The 17,509-nt window shown below is 43.0% G+C and overlaps 1 protein-coding gene across 1 annotated transcript in view; it reads left to right on the top strand.

Annotated features, from left to right (window-relative positions):
• glis3 (GLIS family zinc finger 3) overlaps nucleotides 1-17,509 on the top strand; it is a 554,300-nt gene that overhangs the window by 515,006 nt on the left and 21,785 nt on the right. The gene's annotated exons all lie outside the window — the stretch shown is intronic.

The raw sequence follows: 17,509 nt of genomic DNA, 5'->3' as shown, positions 1-17,509 counted from the left end.
TGAAGACAGATACAAAATATCTGTTCAATTCCTCTGCCATTTCCCTGTTTTCCATTATTATTTCCCCAGTCTCATCCTCGAAGGGACCAATGTTTACTGCAGCTACCCTCTTCCTTTTTATATACTTGTAGAAGCTTTTACTGTCAGTTTTTATATTTCTTGCTAGTTTACTCTCATAATTTATTTTCTCCCTCTTTATTATTCTTTTAGTCATCCTTTGCTGGTTTTTAAAGTTTTCCAATCTTCGGGCTTAACAGTAATCTTTGCCATGTTGCATGCTTTTTCTTTTAACCTGATACGATCCTTGACTTCCTCAGTTAGCCATGGTTGGTTCACCCTTTTTGTGGAGTCTTTCCTCCTCACAGGGATATATTTTTGTTGCGAGTCTTAAAATATCTTTAATAATGTTTGCCACTGCTTCTCCACCATCATGCAACCATCTTCAGCCAGAAGTGTCGAGTGGATGATCCATCTCGGCCTCCTCCCGATATCCCCACCATCACGGAAGCCAGTATTCAGCCAATTCGATTCACTCCACATGATATCAAGAAATGGCTGAGTGCACTGGATACAGCAAAGCCTATGGGCCCCGACAACATCCCAGCTGTAGTGCTGAAGACTTGTGCTCCAGAACTAGCTGCGCCTCTAGCCAAGCTGTTCCAGTACAGCTACAACACTGGCATCTACCCGACAATGTGGAAAATTGCCCAGGTATGTCCTGTCCACAAAAAGCAGGACAAATCCAATCCGGCCAATTACCGCCCCATCAGTCTACTCTCAATCATCAGCAAAATGATGGAAGGTGTCGTCGACAGTGCTATCAAGCGGCACTTACTCACCAATAACCTGCTCACCGATGCTCAGTTTGGGTTCCGCCAGGACCACTCAGCTCCAGACCTCATTACAGCCTTGGTCCAAACATGGACAAAAGAGCTGAATTCCAGAGGTGAGGTGAGAGTGAGAGTGACTGCCCTTGACATCAAGGCAGCTTTTGACCGAGTGTGGCATCAAGGAGCCCTAGTAAAATTGAAGTCAATGGGAATCAGGGGGAAAACTCTCCAGTGGCTGGAGTCATACCTAGCACAAAGGAAGATGGTTGTGGTTGTTGGGGGCCAATCATCTCAGCCCCAGGACATTGCTGCAGGAGTTCCTCAGGACAGTGTCCTAGGCCCAACCATCTTCAGGTGCTTCATCAATGACCTTCCCTCCATCATAAGGTCAGAAATGGGGATGTTCGCTGATGACTGCACAGTGTTCAGTTCCATTCGCAACCCCTCAAATAATGAAGCAGTCCGAGCCCGCATGCAGCAAGACCTGGACAACATCCAGGCTTGGGCTGATAAGTGGCAAGTAACATTCGCGCCAGATAAGTGCCAGGCAATGACCATCTCCAACAAGAGAGAGTCTAACCACCTCCCCTTGACATTCAATGGCATTACCATCGCCGAATCCCCCACCATCAACATCCGGGGGGTCACCATTGACCAGAAACTTAACTGGACAAGCCATATAAATACTGTGGCTACAAGAACAGGTCAGAGGCTGGGTATTCTGCGGCGAGTGTCTCACCTCCTGACTCCCCAAAGCCTTTCCACCATCTACAAGCCACAAGTCAGGAGTGTGATGGAATACTCTCCACTTGCTTGGATGAGTGCAGCTCCAACAATGGTGTTGTTGGAGCTGCACTCATCCAAGCAAGTGGAGAGTGCCAAGAAGCTCGACACCATCCAAGATAAAGCAGCCCACTTGATTGGCACCCCATCCACCACCCTAAACATTCACTCCCTTCACCACCGGCGCACTGTGGCTGCAGTGTGTACCATCCACAGGATGCACTGCAGCAACTCGCCAAGGCTTCTTCGACAGCACCTCCCAAACCTGCAACCTCTACCACCTAGAAGGACAAGAGCAGCAGGCACATGGGAACAACACCACCTGCACGTTCCCCTCCAAGTCACACACCATCCCGACTTGGAAATATATCACCGTTCCTTCGTTGTCGCTGGGTCAAAATCCTGGAACTCCCTTCCTAACAGCACTGTGGGAGAACCGTCACCACATGGACTGCAGCGGTTCAAGAAGGCGGCTCACCACTACCTTCTCGAGGGCAATTAGGGATGGGCAATAAATGCTGGCCTCACCAGCGACGCCCACATCCCGTGAACGAATAAAAAAAAAATGCCATCTAATCTGTTTTTCCAGTCCACTTTAGCCAATTCCGCCCTCATTCCTTTGTAATTGCCCTTATTTAAGTTTATTACAGTAGTTTCAGACCCAAGATCCTCGCTCTCAAACTGGATGTGAAATTGTATCATGTTATGATCACTGCTTCCCAAGGGATCCTTTACTTTGAGATCATTAATTAATCCTGTTTTGTTACCCATTACCAGATCCAAAATGGCCTGTTCCCTGGTTGATTCCTCAATGTATTGGTCTAAGAAACAGCCCCGAATACAGTCTATGAACTCCTCCTCAGGGCTACTTTTGTCAATTTGATTTGTCCAATCTATGTAAAAGTTAAAATCGCCCATGATTATTGCATTACCTTTTTTTACAAGCCTCCCTTATTTCCTGATTTATATTTTGCCCTACAGTGTAGCTACTGTTAGCGGGCCTATATACTACTCCCATCAGTGATTTCTTTCCCTTGCTATTTCTTACTTCCACCCAAATTGATTCAACATCTTGATCTTCTGAGCCAAGATCATTTCTCACTATTTTTCCAATTTCATCCTTTATTAACAGAGCTACCCCACCACCTTTACCTTTTTTCCTATCCTTCTGAAATGTTAAATAACCCTGAATATTTAGCTCCCAACATTGGTCACCTTGCAACCACGTCTCTGTAATGGCCATGAGATCATACCCATTTGTTTCTATTTGTGCCGTCAATTCATCTATCGTTTTACGAATGCTGTGGGCATTCAGATAAAGAACCTTTAATTTTGTCTTTTTATCATTCTTTCCTACCCCGGCCCCATTTGCTAGTGCACTCTTATGTTTGTACACTCTGTCCCTTCCTGACACACTCTGTTTATCATTACCCCCATCACTTTCCTGTATTACTTCCTTGTCTTTTCTCTTTATCAATCTAAACTTCACCCCACATGAACCCTCCCCCCCACCCCCCCTATTTAGTTTAAAGCCTTCTCTACCAACCTAATTATTTGTTTCGCTAGAACACTGGTCCCAGCATGGTTCAGGTGAAGCCCGTCCCAACCGAACAGCTCTCTCTTTCCCTAGTACTGGTGCCAGTGCCCCATGAATCGAAACCCACTTCTCCAACACCAATCTTTGAGCCATGCATTCATCTCTCTGATCTGATTTACCCTGTGCCAATTTGCTTGTGGCTTGGGTAATAATCCGGAGATTATTACCTTTGTGGTTCTGCTTTTCAGTTTAGTCCCTAGCTGCTCAACTCCCTCAGCAGAACCTCTTTCTTAGTCCTACCTATGTCATTGGTACCTACGTGGACCACGACAACTGGATCCTCCCCCTCCCACTCCAAGTTCCTCTCCAGCCCTGAGGAGATGTCCTTAACCCTGCAACGGGTAGGTAGCATAGCCTTCGGGACTCTCGCTTGTGTCTGCAGAGAACAGTGTCTATCCCTCTAACTATACTGTCGCCTACTACAACCACATTCCTTTTTACTCCCCCCACTTGTCTGGCCCCCTGAACCACGGTGCCGTGGCCAGTTTGCTCATCTTCCCTGCAGTCCCTGCACTCGTCCACAAGGGCTGCAAGAACCTCATATCTGATGGACAAGTGCAGATGCTGAGGCTCCTGCAATGCTACCTCCTGGATCCCCGTACCTGCCTCACTCGCAGTCACACCCTCCTGTACCTGGCCACATGCCAATTCTACAGTATTTAGTTTAAGGGGTGTGACTGCCTCCTGGATCAAAGTGTCCAGGTAACTTTCTCCCTCCCTGATGCCTCACAATGTCTGCAGCTTGGACACCAGCTCCTCAACTCGGAGCCGAAGTTCCTCAAGCTGCAGACACTTAGCGCAGATGTAGTCACCCTGGACAGAACTGTCCAGTAGCTCCCACATATTGCAGCTGCAACACATGTCCTGCCCTATCATTGCTATTTTATTTATTTAATTGATTACTACAATGCCAATCAAATTATTTTTAAGTTGAACCAAGTACTGGCCTTGTTTAATTGATTAAATTAAGTTTTTTTTTTAAATTCGTTTTATGCTCTAAGTTACTTAGCCCACAGTCCTAAGAAAGCAGAAAATAGAAGAGATACTCACCACCAACCACCTACCTGCCTTACCTGTTACTCCATGCTGCACTTTGGTTTTCTTGTTGCTGTGACCCGCTCTCGGTACGCTCCTCTCCGCTCTGCTGACTAATCAAATGCACCTCACCCCTCACTGCACCGAATCCCCTCACTCACCAATTTCCCAATTATGGACTCTTTCGGAACCGGACTCCATTGATAGCTGCTACTCCGTGCTCCCTTACTCCATGCGTTAGATGTTCTTAAACAAAATCCTATGCACATATTAAAGTAACATTCCAAATATAAATTTGAAGAGAAAATTGCTATATTTTTTATTTTGTTCTACAATAGATATTTCTATCCTGCTTTTGTCACTCAACCCCCACCCCAGCCCCACTCAGTTTCCAGTTTTTCCGCAGATTACAGATATTTTCTATGGACTTTAATTCCGTGATTATATGTCAATAAAAAGCACTAACGCTACATAAGCAAAACCAGCTTGAAATCTAAACTGTCTCGCCATCCCTTCCAAATCTGCCGTGCTTGTTTTTCCCAAGTTGGGGGTTGGAAAAATTGGAGTCTTTCCCTAACAAGTCATGTTCAGTTTTATCTTCGGCTCCATCTTTCCAAATTTCCCAGAGGGGAGAACATTTTTGTGTGTTTCCATGTTTTTTTTTCTTGAGTTATTTCTAATTAATGACGTATATTGAAGACAGCTTACCCACTAACAATCCAGTGCTTCTCTCCACCACCCCCACACCCCACTGCAGCTGTGAACCCATGACTGATTGACAGTTTAAACTGTCAACATTTCAGAATCGTTCAGTGATCATCTCTATGTATATTCAAAAAACTTTTCATTTTAATATCTTGGGAATAAATGGATTTAAATTATATTTTTTCTAGAAATTATTATTATAAAAGTATAATCAATGTTGATGAAGAATTCAATTTTAAAAAGTAGTAACGACCATGGTGGACCTAAGCACCCATTGACGGTGCATAAACTGTTTTAGGTCTCCTTCAATGTAAGAATGTGAATAAGAACTGAATACTCTTTCAAATCAGTGAGCTACTTATCAAAACAGGTTCAAGTATCTTTCTTGAAATACACATGATTCTCTTTTGGGTGATAGATTCAGTTGATCAGCAGTTAAGTACAGAACTCTTGCTCACCTCTCTTCAAAGATGACTAACTTCACCACTACAGAACTAATGACTCCCATGCTCCCACTGAGGAGTCATGCTTAGAGGAAGTACAGGTCAGAGAATCAGGATTATTCCCAATTTGCGCATCTTTCGAGTGTGTCTCACTTCTAAGAACACAGGCATACTAAATTTACAGAGACAACAACTTCTTTTTTAAATTGTATATTCTTTAAAATGAACCTAGCGTATGTGACAGATATTTGAACTGTTGAGTGCAAAAGGCACTGTGGACAGCCCTTTGGCAGTAATCACATACACTTATAACTGAGCCACTAATACGGAATTTTCTGGCCCACTGATTGACTTTCTGTCCGATGTTAGCTGACGTTATTCAAAATTATTGCTGAAATGGTGGAAATTAGCTACTTGGCACATAAAATTAAATATGATGTGTTACATTGGTGGCAGTAAAGAGGTGCAAAATGGCAATGAAGGAGAACTCGCATACGGGACAGCATGTTTCAGCAAAGTTGAACTGTTTGTACTGGTGAAACAGTACATTGTGTTCAGTCATGCTTGACTTGGCACTGTTGCAACTTTGACCACAATAGAAGGCCATTGAAAGCCTGGGCTATCTTCTTACACAAAATTTGAATAGTTTCTGAAGCCATGAGATCTTATAAACAACTGAAGATGCGTAGCTAAATTAAAGGATAAGTTTTCTGAGGCTCTGCAACTGAAAGAGAGCCTCAGTGGCAGCTAGCGTGTCTCGAGAATGAATGCCTCTTACTTTGAGTGTTGCCTTCACACCGCACCTGATTTTCTGACTAAGGATTTTACTGTTCCAAAGTATACCTTCCCGCATGCCTGCAAAATTCCATTTTGCGCACTTGAATTATTCAAATGTGATCCATATTGAATTGCTCTTGACCATGTCTCTTGCTGGCCTAGACTTCTCCCATTGCATAGTGTTTCTCCTATCATGGCTCTTTGTACCTGACCTGTCAAGAGCTCTGTGCATGGAACAATTGTTCCCCACTGACAATGTGCCATGCAGCTTCTATGGAACAGTGTGTTGCAAAAATGGGGCAATGCTATGTGGTATTTTGCAGGTGACATCTCTGAGTATAAAGCACATAGACAATTATACTGGGGTCATGCCTTGTATAAAGAAACAAAGAGGACAAAGAATACAGGTGAACATATATACAAAATTGCCTATATTTACCATGGTACTTCTGATGCCACTGAACATTTTCCTCATTTGATTCCAGTTACTTCCTGGTGGACACTGGGACACTGCATTCACTTGCCCCAAGAACTCGACCCAGGCCTTTGATCATGTGCTTTCAGAGAGTCACCCTAGTTCACCAAATTTTCTACATCAGGACCTTCGAGGCATTGCTGCTAAATACCAGGGATTTCCACATCGCTATTATTACACAAATACTACATGTATGTTGCACCTCCACCCAGCTGTAACACCTCTTTCAGATGAGATGTTAAACCAAGGCCCCATCTGCCCTCTCAGGTGGTCATAAAAGATCACATGGCTCTATTCAAAGAAGAGCAAATGTCCTGGCCAACATTTATCCCTCAACCAACAACACTAAAACAGACTAAGTGGTCATTTAAATCATTAATGTTTGTGGGACCTTGCTGTGTGCAATTTGGCTGCCGTGTTTCCCTAAGTTACAGCAGTGACTACACTTCAAAACTACTTTGTTGTCTGTGAAGTGCCTTTGGATGTCCTGAGGACATAAAAGGCACTATATAAATGCAAATCTCTCTTTCTCGTTAAGGGCTAGGAACAGCCTTTGAGAGCTGCTGTCTCACTCTGTTTTCTGATTGCCAGCCAATTAGCTCATAAACCTGATTCCCTGTACATGGATTTAATTAGCCCAGGAAACCACCCTCCCCCACATGGGTGACATGAGTGCCCATGTCAATATGCCAGCATCATGCGTAGCCCAGTGTTCCTGGACTTGGAAAACCAGTGCTTAAAGGTAAGAATATAATAAAAAAAGCTCTGCAATGGAGAAACACCCATTTGTTCCCAAAAAAAAATTCTGTTGGCCAGAAAAAAAGATTACCAATCACTTCAAACTCTGGGTAGAATGCCACAGAGTGACAAACAGGGCATACCTCCATGCACGCAGCTCTTGCAGCAACACCTCCACTTCTTAAACCATCAAATAGGGGCTTTGGATGCTGTGCCACTCCATCACTTGCCAACAAACTCCATTTACTCCCTGCACATTTATTGTGCCAACCACTGGATGTTGCCAGCTATTTTTTTGCCCCAAACAGCATTTGGAAAGGATATAATATACATTTAAAATATTTGGGGCTTTTTAAATGCTAATAAAACATTGCCTCCGATTGCAACCATTTAGCTTTAATGGCCTCATCCCACTAATTTTCTCAGCCTTTAATGGTTGCTGATTTGCACAATTCACACCCTTCTCCCCGCTCCTGCCCCCGCCTCCACTACAACCTTCGCTCCATAATTAACTAGGGATAATCTTGGGAAAGTCTCATGAGATTGGCCCGACTTGATAGTGGGGCAAATTTGAAATTGGCCCAACTTGAAAGTGAAAGACAAAGCTCACCACTCCAAAGCTTTGTGGGTCTTTTTTAAAGCTGCAAAAATCTTTTTAAAAAAAGAGGAAGCAACAAAAATATGCAGACAAGAAGCAGAGGGCTAGATTTTAAGCACAATTTCAGGCTGGGTTCGCTGCATCCTCTCACCCATACAATTTGCAGTTTTCCACCAGAAATGGTGTCATTAGCTAGAAGTGCCTACCCAAATACTGGCACCCATATTTCAATGTATTTTAAATGTTGCCCTGATGCCAAATGTTGGATCACCTGATGTTTGTGCCTCTGGCTCACCCATCGTTAAGAACACCAGTATATAAAAGGCATTCAGCGTTGCTAGGCAGTTACCGACAGTTGGAAGTTGACTTAAAGGTATACTTCACTGCAACTTTAAATTGCTGAACAACTGCTTTCCTTCCTATTTTTGTGTGTTTCTTTCATTAAGAAACTTGCTGTTATGTTGACTATTCTGTCTTGTGCTTTGGGGCTCCCATTTTTTGCCTTCACACATTCCACAGAGAAGGCATTTTGACTTTCTGATTAGAAATACCCATCTATCTGTGTTACTTCGAGGACAATGATGAGAATGAGGACTAGGAACACACTCATTAGGCACCCCTGCACCTGAATATATGGACCAAGGGTGATGTTCCCTCCAGGTGATCAATGAACAATGCTTGCAGAAGTTATACTTTACTTGTGAAGGAATACATGAGTGATGCCATATGCTGGCCCTATTTAGAGCCTTCTCCACGACAGGCACCATACTGCCGGTGTACTACCCCTTTGGTTGGTCTTCCCTCTGTCCCAAATATATTATTCCTCCTTTTTCTTATTTGGGATAATGCCATCCATGAACATGGGGGCTCTATGCTGTACTGCAGCAACCTCAGACATGCACCTTTGCACCACTTTGATGTTCTTTCCCCCCAGCATCCCAAATCGTGGCCTGCCCCTTTAAGAGGCTGCAATCAGTTAAATACTACATCAGCGCCCCATTTTCCACTCCCCATGAAGCATGCTTCTAATAGAAAATGCTAATAGTGCTGGAACCCTGCTGTTATAATGATGCTGACCCCACAAAATTCAGAATCAGGTTATGCTGGTGGGTGGAAGTCCCACCCCGAAGCACCCCACCATGTCAGAAAATCTAGCCCAAAGTCTCTGGGCGAACAATAAAGTTGTCAGGACCAAGCAGCCACCACAACTGTAGATGTGGTGAACCAATTGCAGTGCAATGTCATGACTCAGCACAAACAGCTACGTGGCCATTTTAATCCCAAGTGGTATCAAACACCCAGCAGCCGTTACCTTATTTACTCCTTCCACTTAGGAGAAGTAGTAGAATAGGGTCTAGAAGATACATAGCCATACACTGTTACCAAGAGGAAGCACTGGGGGTAAAGAACAGTAAAGGTACAAGGGACAGAAATCCATGGCTCTTCATGGCTAACATTTAAGGAACGAATGCATGAATTGCAACAATTATACATTCCTTTCTGGCGCAAAAACACAAAAGGAAAAGCAGCCCAACCATGGCTAACAAAAGAAATTAAGGATAGTATTATATCCAAAGAGGAGTCATATAAAGTTGTCAGAAAAAGTAGCAAGCTTGAGGATTGGGAGCAGTTTAGAATTCAGCAAAAAAGGACCAAGAGATTAATTAAGACAGGAAAAATAGAGTATGAGAGTAAACTTGCAAGGAACATAAAAATGGACTGTAAAAGCTTCTACAAGTATGTAAAAAGAAAAAGACTAGTGAAGACAAATGTAGGTCCCTTACAGTCAGAAAGGGGAGGAATTTATAATGGGGAACAAGGAAATGGCAGAGCAATTAAACAAATACTTTGGTTCTGTCTTCACGAAAGAGGACACAATAACTTCCCGGAAATATTAGGGAACCAAGGGTCTAGTGAGAAGGAGGAATTAAAGGAAATTAGTATTCGTAAAAAAATAGTGCTGGAGAAATTAATGGGACTGAAAGCCGATAAATCCCCAAGGCCTGATAATCTGCATCCCAGAGTACTAAAAGAGGTAGCCATGGAAATAGTGGATGCATTGGTTGTCATCTTCCAAAATTCTATAGATTGTGGAACAGTTCCTGCAGATTGGAGAGTAGTAAATGTAACCCCACTATTTAAAAAAGGAGAGAGAGAGAAAACAGGGAACTACAGACTGGTTAGCCTAACATCAGTAGTAGGGAAATTGCTAGAGTCTATTATAAAGAATGTGATAACAGGACACTTAGAAAATATCAACGGGGATTAGACTATGTCAACATGGATTTATGAAAGGGAAATCGTGTTTGACAAACCTACTGGAGTTTTTTGAGGATGTAACTGGTAGAATAGATAAGGGAGAACCAGTGGATGTGGTTTATTTGGATTTTCAGAAGACCTTTGATTAAGTCCCACGTAAGAGGTTAGTGTGCAAAATTAAAGCACATGGGATTGGCGTTAATATACTGGCATGGATTGAAAATTGGTTCACAGACAGGAAACAGAGAGTCAGGATAAACGGGTGTTTTGGGGGGGGTGCAGGCAGTGACTAGTGGGGTACCGCAGGGATCAGTGCTTGGACCCCAGCTATTCACAATATATATCAATGATTTGGATGAGGGAACCAAATGTAATATTTCCAAGTTTGCTTATGACACAAAACTAGGTGGAATCGTGAGTTGTGAGGAGAATGCAAAGAGGCTTCAAGGCGATTTAGACAAGTTGAGTGAGTGGGCAAATACATGGCAGATGCAGTATAATGTGGATAAATGTGAAGTTATCCACTTCGGAAGAAAAAACATAAAGGCAGAGTATTATTTAAATAGTGATAGATTGGGAAATGTTGATGTGCAAAGGGACCTTGTACACCAGTCACTGAAATCAAACATGCAGGTGCAGCAAGCAGTTAGGAAGGCAAATGGTATGTTGGCCTTCATTGCAAGTGGATTTAAGTACAGGAGCGGGGATGTCTTACTGCAGTTATACAGGGCCTTGGTGAGATGCAGTCTCGGTCTCCTTACCTAAGAAAGGATATACTCGCCACAGAGAGAGTGCAGCGAAGGTTCACCAGACTGATTCCTGGGATGGCAGGACTGTTGTATGAGGAGAGATTGGGTCAACTCGGCCTGTATTCACTAGAATTTAGAAGAATGAGAGGGAATCTCATTGAAACGTATAAAATTCTGACAGGGCGAGACAGACTGGATGCAGGGAGGATATTTCCCCTGGCTGGGGGGTCCAGAACGAGGGGTCACTGTCCCAGGATACGGGGTAGGACATTTAGGACTGAGATGAGGAGAAATTTCTTCACTCAGAGGGTGGTGAATCTGCGGAATTCTTTACCACAGAAGGCTGTGGAGGCCAAGTCACTGAATATATTTAAGAAGGAGCTAGATAGATTTCTAGATACAAAAGGCATCATGGAGTATGGGGAGAGAGTGGGAATATCGTATTGAGATAGAGGATCAGCCATGATCATATTGAATGATGGAGCAGGCTCGAAGGGCCGAATGGCCTACTCCTGCTCCTATTTTCTATGTTTCTATGTTCTAGTGGATTCTGGCACTACAGAAACCAGGTCAAGACCCAGTTACGACAGGTCCCGATCTTGCACCCAAGTTTTATGGATGGAACTTCTGCCCATCCCTTACAAGACCATCAAGATAAGGGGACACGGGGACTCAGAGTCCCCAAGCTCCGGATCTGGTTAGGGACCCAACGTCTGTTCGGCTCTGGTACACTTGATGTAGCCAGGTATACCAGCTGACCAAAATGCTAGCAGTGGGCCCCTCCTGGATTGTGTCTTGGACCTCTGAATATTATTTTTTTTAATGATTTACAGGCAGCCCCCATTGTACAGGGGTTAAAAAGAAACTGTCGCACATTTTCGAGATAAATTTATGACATTGCGCTCCCAACACAGAGCATCACCCACTAGAAATGTGATTTTGGAAAATTGGCCCTCTTGTGCCTTCCAGTTGGAGGACTTTGCGCCTGTGGCATCAGACTTAGCCGAAACATTACTGAATTGCATCATTGAAATCTAGAAACCAGAAGGTACACAACAACAGACAAGATGTGGAGATGCCGGTGATGGACTGGGGTTGACAATTGTAAACAATTTTACAACACCAAGTTATAGTCCAGCAATTTTATTTTAAATTCACAAGCTTTCGGAGATTTTCTCCTTCCTCAGGCAAAAAACAACAGACAAGATAAAGCAACCATTGTTGACAGGTGCTGGTTATCACACCCTTATCACAAACCCAAGGCTTTCTGGTGGAAGGTAATTGGTTGCTTCAAAGGACCATTCAAAATATACTGCGATACTCCGATGCACAGTGACCCGACAATGTTGCAATTTGGCTAAACAGGATTGGTGGAGCTGGTTGGCTCTGCACACAATAAGAAACTAGTTGGCCTCCTACTACTCATAGCCCTAGGGAGTGCCCATTCAGAGCTGTATTGAGTGTTCTGAAGGTCATTCTGTGGAGTTTAGGGGGCCAACATTCAATTCCTTTGTGGATTCACAGTTTCAGAACACAAACAATGTTGCAGCTTATTGCATTCTTTAAACAACATTCTCTTATTTATTAAATATTTTCGTATGTATTTTTATAGTGCATGCAAAAAAATAAACAGCCAATATGCAAAAGTAAAAAGACCCCTCTTCCTGGCTGCTTGCTCAAGTTGAATCAGATGGTGTGTAGCCTCAGCATCTTCTTTAACACTGAGCTGAGCTTCAAATCCCATATCCTATCCATCACCAAGATTGCTTACTTCCAACTCTGCAACACTGCCCGCTTCTGCCCCTATCACAACCCTACTACCGCTGAAACACGTATCCACACTTTTGTTACCTCCGGACTTCTCCGATAGCCACCTGAGCTGTACTCTGCACAAACATCAACTCGTCCAAAACTACATCGCCAACATCCTCTTTTTGCGTCAAGTGCCACTCAGCCATCACACCTGTCCTCCCTGACCTTTCACTGAGTCCCTGTTTTCCAATGCAACTGAAGTCATAAATTCTTATCCTTGTCCGCAAATCCATTTATTACCTAATTCCACACTCCTCTGCACTATGCCACAATCTGCTTCATTCAGTCTACTGATTGTAGTTTCCAGTGCATCCCCCATCCTGCCAATCTTCTGCCAGTGGCACACCTTCACCACTTCAGCCCTATTCTCTGAAACTTTCTCCATAAACCTCTTCACTTTGTTACTTCTCTCTCTGCTTTAAAAGGCTCCTCGAAACATAGCTTTTCAACCATGCCTTCAGTCATCTCTTGTAACTCTTCTATTGTTGTGTGGTGTCTGCTTTCTCCTGTGCGAAGCACGTTGAGACATTTTATTACGTTAAAAGTACTATAAGATGCAAGCGGCTATTGTGAATAGAACTACTTCTTTAATTGAACACATTGAAAAGATGCAAGTTATTAATGTTTTGAATTATTCTAATTCACCCTGCGATGTGGTGAGGTTAATTCTATTTTTACGTAAAACAAAAACAGAAAATGCTGGAAACACTCAGGAGGTCAGGCAGCAACTGTGGAGAAAACAGACAAGTTAACGTTTCAGAACTGACAAAGGGTCCATTCCTGAAACATCAACTTGTCTGTTCTCTCCGCAGATACTGCCTGACCCGCTGATACCTTCCAGCATTATCTGTTTTTGTTTTGTTTCAGATTTCCAGCATCTGCAGTTTTTTTAATGTAGGTACTTTCTGAACTACCCATGATATTTGAGGGCTGATTCCTCGATCGGGCGCTCCTGGCTGGAGCAGCACTCACACTAAGTATTGGTCAGGAAATGGAGAGCCCCAGCCCTGGATTTTCAGTATATTTAAATTAATGGATAAAAAATCTGGCACAATGGGCCTTCAACTTTCTGACCAGTCCTGCATGCAAGCACCGTTACTTGCCAGGAGAGCCCAATCGGGGAATCAGCCTTTTAACGCAGTAATTAGACAAAACATTTTTTTTTACCACTTTGAGCTCCAGTGCCTTTCTTTCTCTTCTGTGGCATTTCTCCATTGCTACTTCATACACACATTCCAAACCTGCAAAATATTCCCCATTCACCCTCTTTGGTGACGCTTTTATAGTTTTTGGACTAGTCTGTAAGTCTGACAGAAGTATAATGGAAGGATTAGAAATCAGCCTGGAGCTTGGATACGGCACCTAGATTTCCTTGCCAGTTTTTGTAAGGCTTTATTTGGGGCTGAGCCTCCACCCTCCCTAAACAAGGTCACCAGTAAGAGAGGGGGCCAGGGATGTGAACTTCCAGTCCTGGAGTTTCCACATCTCCAGGCTAGGAATCCTCCAGTAGGCTGGTACACCCAGGGAAAGCAGGTTGGTTGGCCTGCCAGCCAACATGGTGGGTTCTGCCTGGGGGTCCTGCCTTAGGACTTGGACGCCTGAAAATCTTAGTTTTTGAACAAATTTTTGGTCCCTTATAAAGCACTCCTCATGCAGAGCTTTGCGTTAGGAGTGCATATTGTGAAATGGGCCACGTGGCCAAATTCCTGGAGTGCACTCCTGTTATACGGAGCACTAAAGACAAATATTTACTCCCATGTATCTGTTATTTGAGTCAAGGAACAGATGAAAAGGACAGGAGGACAAGTGGTATGATGGCTCCAGAAAGGGAGAACACAAAGACATTAAAGAGCAAAATTAAAGAAAGAGGAGAGAGACTGAAAATGACAGAATTTAGCAGACAGTAATAGACAAGGCCAGTTAAACAGAGAGAGAGAAAAATAAAGGAAGACATCTTTTGACAAAAATAATTGAAAATGAGAATCAGGATAATAGGAAATCTGCAGCACAATACTTAAAGGAATAGAGAGTAATTGCATTATTATGCAGTTCACTGTTTATTCTGACAAAAATAGTAAGTAGAGATGAGGGGGTCAAAACGCCATAGGTGGCTTATCCTGGCATAAGTGCTGAGATATACCCGCAGGTAACGTCTAGCGCTGGAGAATGTAGGGTTTGGGGAGATCACCATTTAAATGTCTCTGGTGGGAACCCATGCTACTAGGGACATTATCTTGGGCACCTTCCTACCCTAGAAGGCCTTGAATCCAGGCCAAAGTCAGCCTGCTTTGGGGAGCAGGATTTGCCAAGACTTCCCCTAGCCCAGAAACTAAAATTTTGCTGCCCATCAGCCTCCTTTGAAAAATTGAATGAAAAGTTCTCCGAAATTTTAGAGATCTTTGGTTGTCCAGGTGTGTCCCGGGCCTGGAGCCACAGGTGGGGTCAACAACCATCATTTGGCAGCCTGGTATGCCTAGTCTCACCTGACATACCACTACCAATGATGCATCTACCGACTTAGAAGCTGGGGCATGGTAACTCTTGATGTTAGGAGCTCCGCCCCCTCCTAGGAAGCTGTCCTCATAAAGGGTGGGTGGAGGCTTTGCTCATTACAAGGCCCCATGGAATCTCTGGTGTATGGCTGGGATTCAGCATGTATGGGTCCCAGTCTAACTTGCAGCGCTTCCTGCACACATGCACAGGAAGGGCCATGGCTTTTCAACCCAAAGATCAGGATGATAGTGTTCCTTTGAGAGATATAAATGGCAGCTCCTCAACTAAGTATCCTAGTTGTATCACAGGGTAATTTCTGTTAAGCGACTCAGCTCGGAATGTTGGTGCCTCAGATTGTTTTGCTGTTCACTACAGAACTAGAGAGACATGGTGAAAGGACCACTTGAGCAGCTAGAGAGAGAAAGCAGTGAAAATAAGATGGAGTAAATTAGGGAAAAACTGTGGAATGATAGAATAAGGCCCACTTGAAAAACACTGCAGGGATGTCCAACAGTTTGCAGCTGGGGGATGGATACACGTCAAGAACAATGAGGAGGCCACATATCATTTTGGAGAAATGCAAGTCCCTGTAGACAAAAATGTGACCCCACCCATATTCAAAAAACACAAGACTCCCATACACAAAAGGCAAGACTCCTTCCATATACACACAAACCAAGACCCTCATACTCAAAAATACAAGACCTCATCACATAAAATTCAAGCTCTTCATACACAAAAAAATTGACATCCCCAAAAGTGAGACCCCATACCCACAAAAAAACAAAATGATCATACACAAAAAAATGAGACCCCTATACACACAAAAATTGATACTCCCCATAAACTCTCTGCCGCCCCCCCCCCAGGCATTTGGACATTGCCCCTAAAACATACAGAAAGGGATAGACACTAGAGAAAAAGAGAGAAAATAGTCAGAGAGAGAGAAAAAGATATATATAGATGAGTCAGAGAATGATGGACGATATGGCTGATACGCCCGTGTAGGTGGGAAAGAAATGGTCATTCTCCAAGGCTTGCACAGGTAAGTAAAAATAGCACAGACGTAAAAAAGGCATAAACAAACTCATACGTGTATTATAGATTTAAGTAAATACCATTGTCTCTGTACTAACAGCCAAACAATCTGCAATTGAATGACCTTTTCTGCATTGTGAACTATGTAACCTAAACTCAGCCCTTCATTACCCATCGTCATTTAATCAGTAACATACAAAATTAATAAAATGTACTTGTGTTGTGCTAAAACCCTGAATTGCAATGGAAACAAATAATAAAGGCAGAACAAAAACATCATTTATGCCAGAAGAATAAGGATGAAGGAGCATTTTGTTTTTTAATTCATCTGTTTAACATAAAATGGAAAGCTGTTGTTGAAATAATTAAGGCACTCTGTATTCTTCCCTTCACACTGGACATGATCTGGGACAAGGTAGCATTTCTTCCACATTATTAGGTTTCTTGTTACTAGGCTACAATTGGTTGCAGCATATAATATTACCACATTCACTGAATTGTGAATAGGAAGTTGTAGAAGGGTGCAAACATGCAGAATGAGTGCAAGGCAGTGTGAAAGATGTGTTCAGTATGCGTTCCGATGAGCCCTGCCAGCTGGCTTGGCTTCGATAGAAGCAGTTTTCTCTTGTAATAGGACTCAGCTGTAACCTTTCACAAAGCAGTCGACTTCCAGCAAGTGTAGCATTTAATTCATTGTAATTTTGTGCTGAACATTGAGAACAGCTGCCTTTAGTCACGTGCAAAGATATGTTGTCTCTAAAATTGTTCAGCACTTTTTTTTAACCATTCAATCATTTATACAAACAAAGAACGCAGTATTTTCAATGTGTCATTTTTTGATTGCCCATAATAATGTGATAAAATAAATTGACTTCACTTACAATGCAGTGTTTTTTTTCCATTTGGGTTGAGCACTGAATAGAGCTCGAAAGCTGATTTGGTCCAAGTTATTTGTGAAGACTTGAAAGTGCACTTTAGTCAATTTAGATCACTTTGAGTTTCGATTCATTTGCCCCTCACTCATGGACAGTATGGGAAAATGCCCATTTTTATATGTCCAAAACCGCTTTCCAAGTTCCACCATCTTGGCTGACCAGTTGATATTACAGGTTACATTTTTTTTCATACTTGGCAGCTAATGGGAGGATGACAAGCTTTCTCAGCCTAGGGGCAGCAT

This window comes from Heptranchias perlo, chromosome 4, assembly GCF_035084215.1.
Source record: "Heptranchias perlo isolate sHepPer1 chromosome 4, sHepPer1.hap1, whole genome shotgun sequence".
NCBI classification, from domain to species: domain Eukaryota; kingdom Metazoa; phylum Chordata; class Chondrichthyes; order Hexanchiformes; family Hexanchidae; genus Heptranchias; species Heptranchias perlo.
The sequence above is the reverse complement of the archived record's forward strand: the minus strand, read 5'-3'. Positions and strand labels throughout refer to the sequence as shown.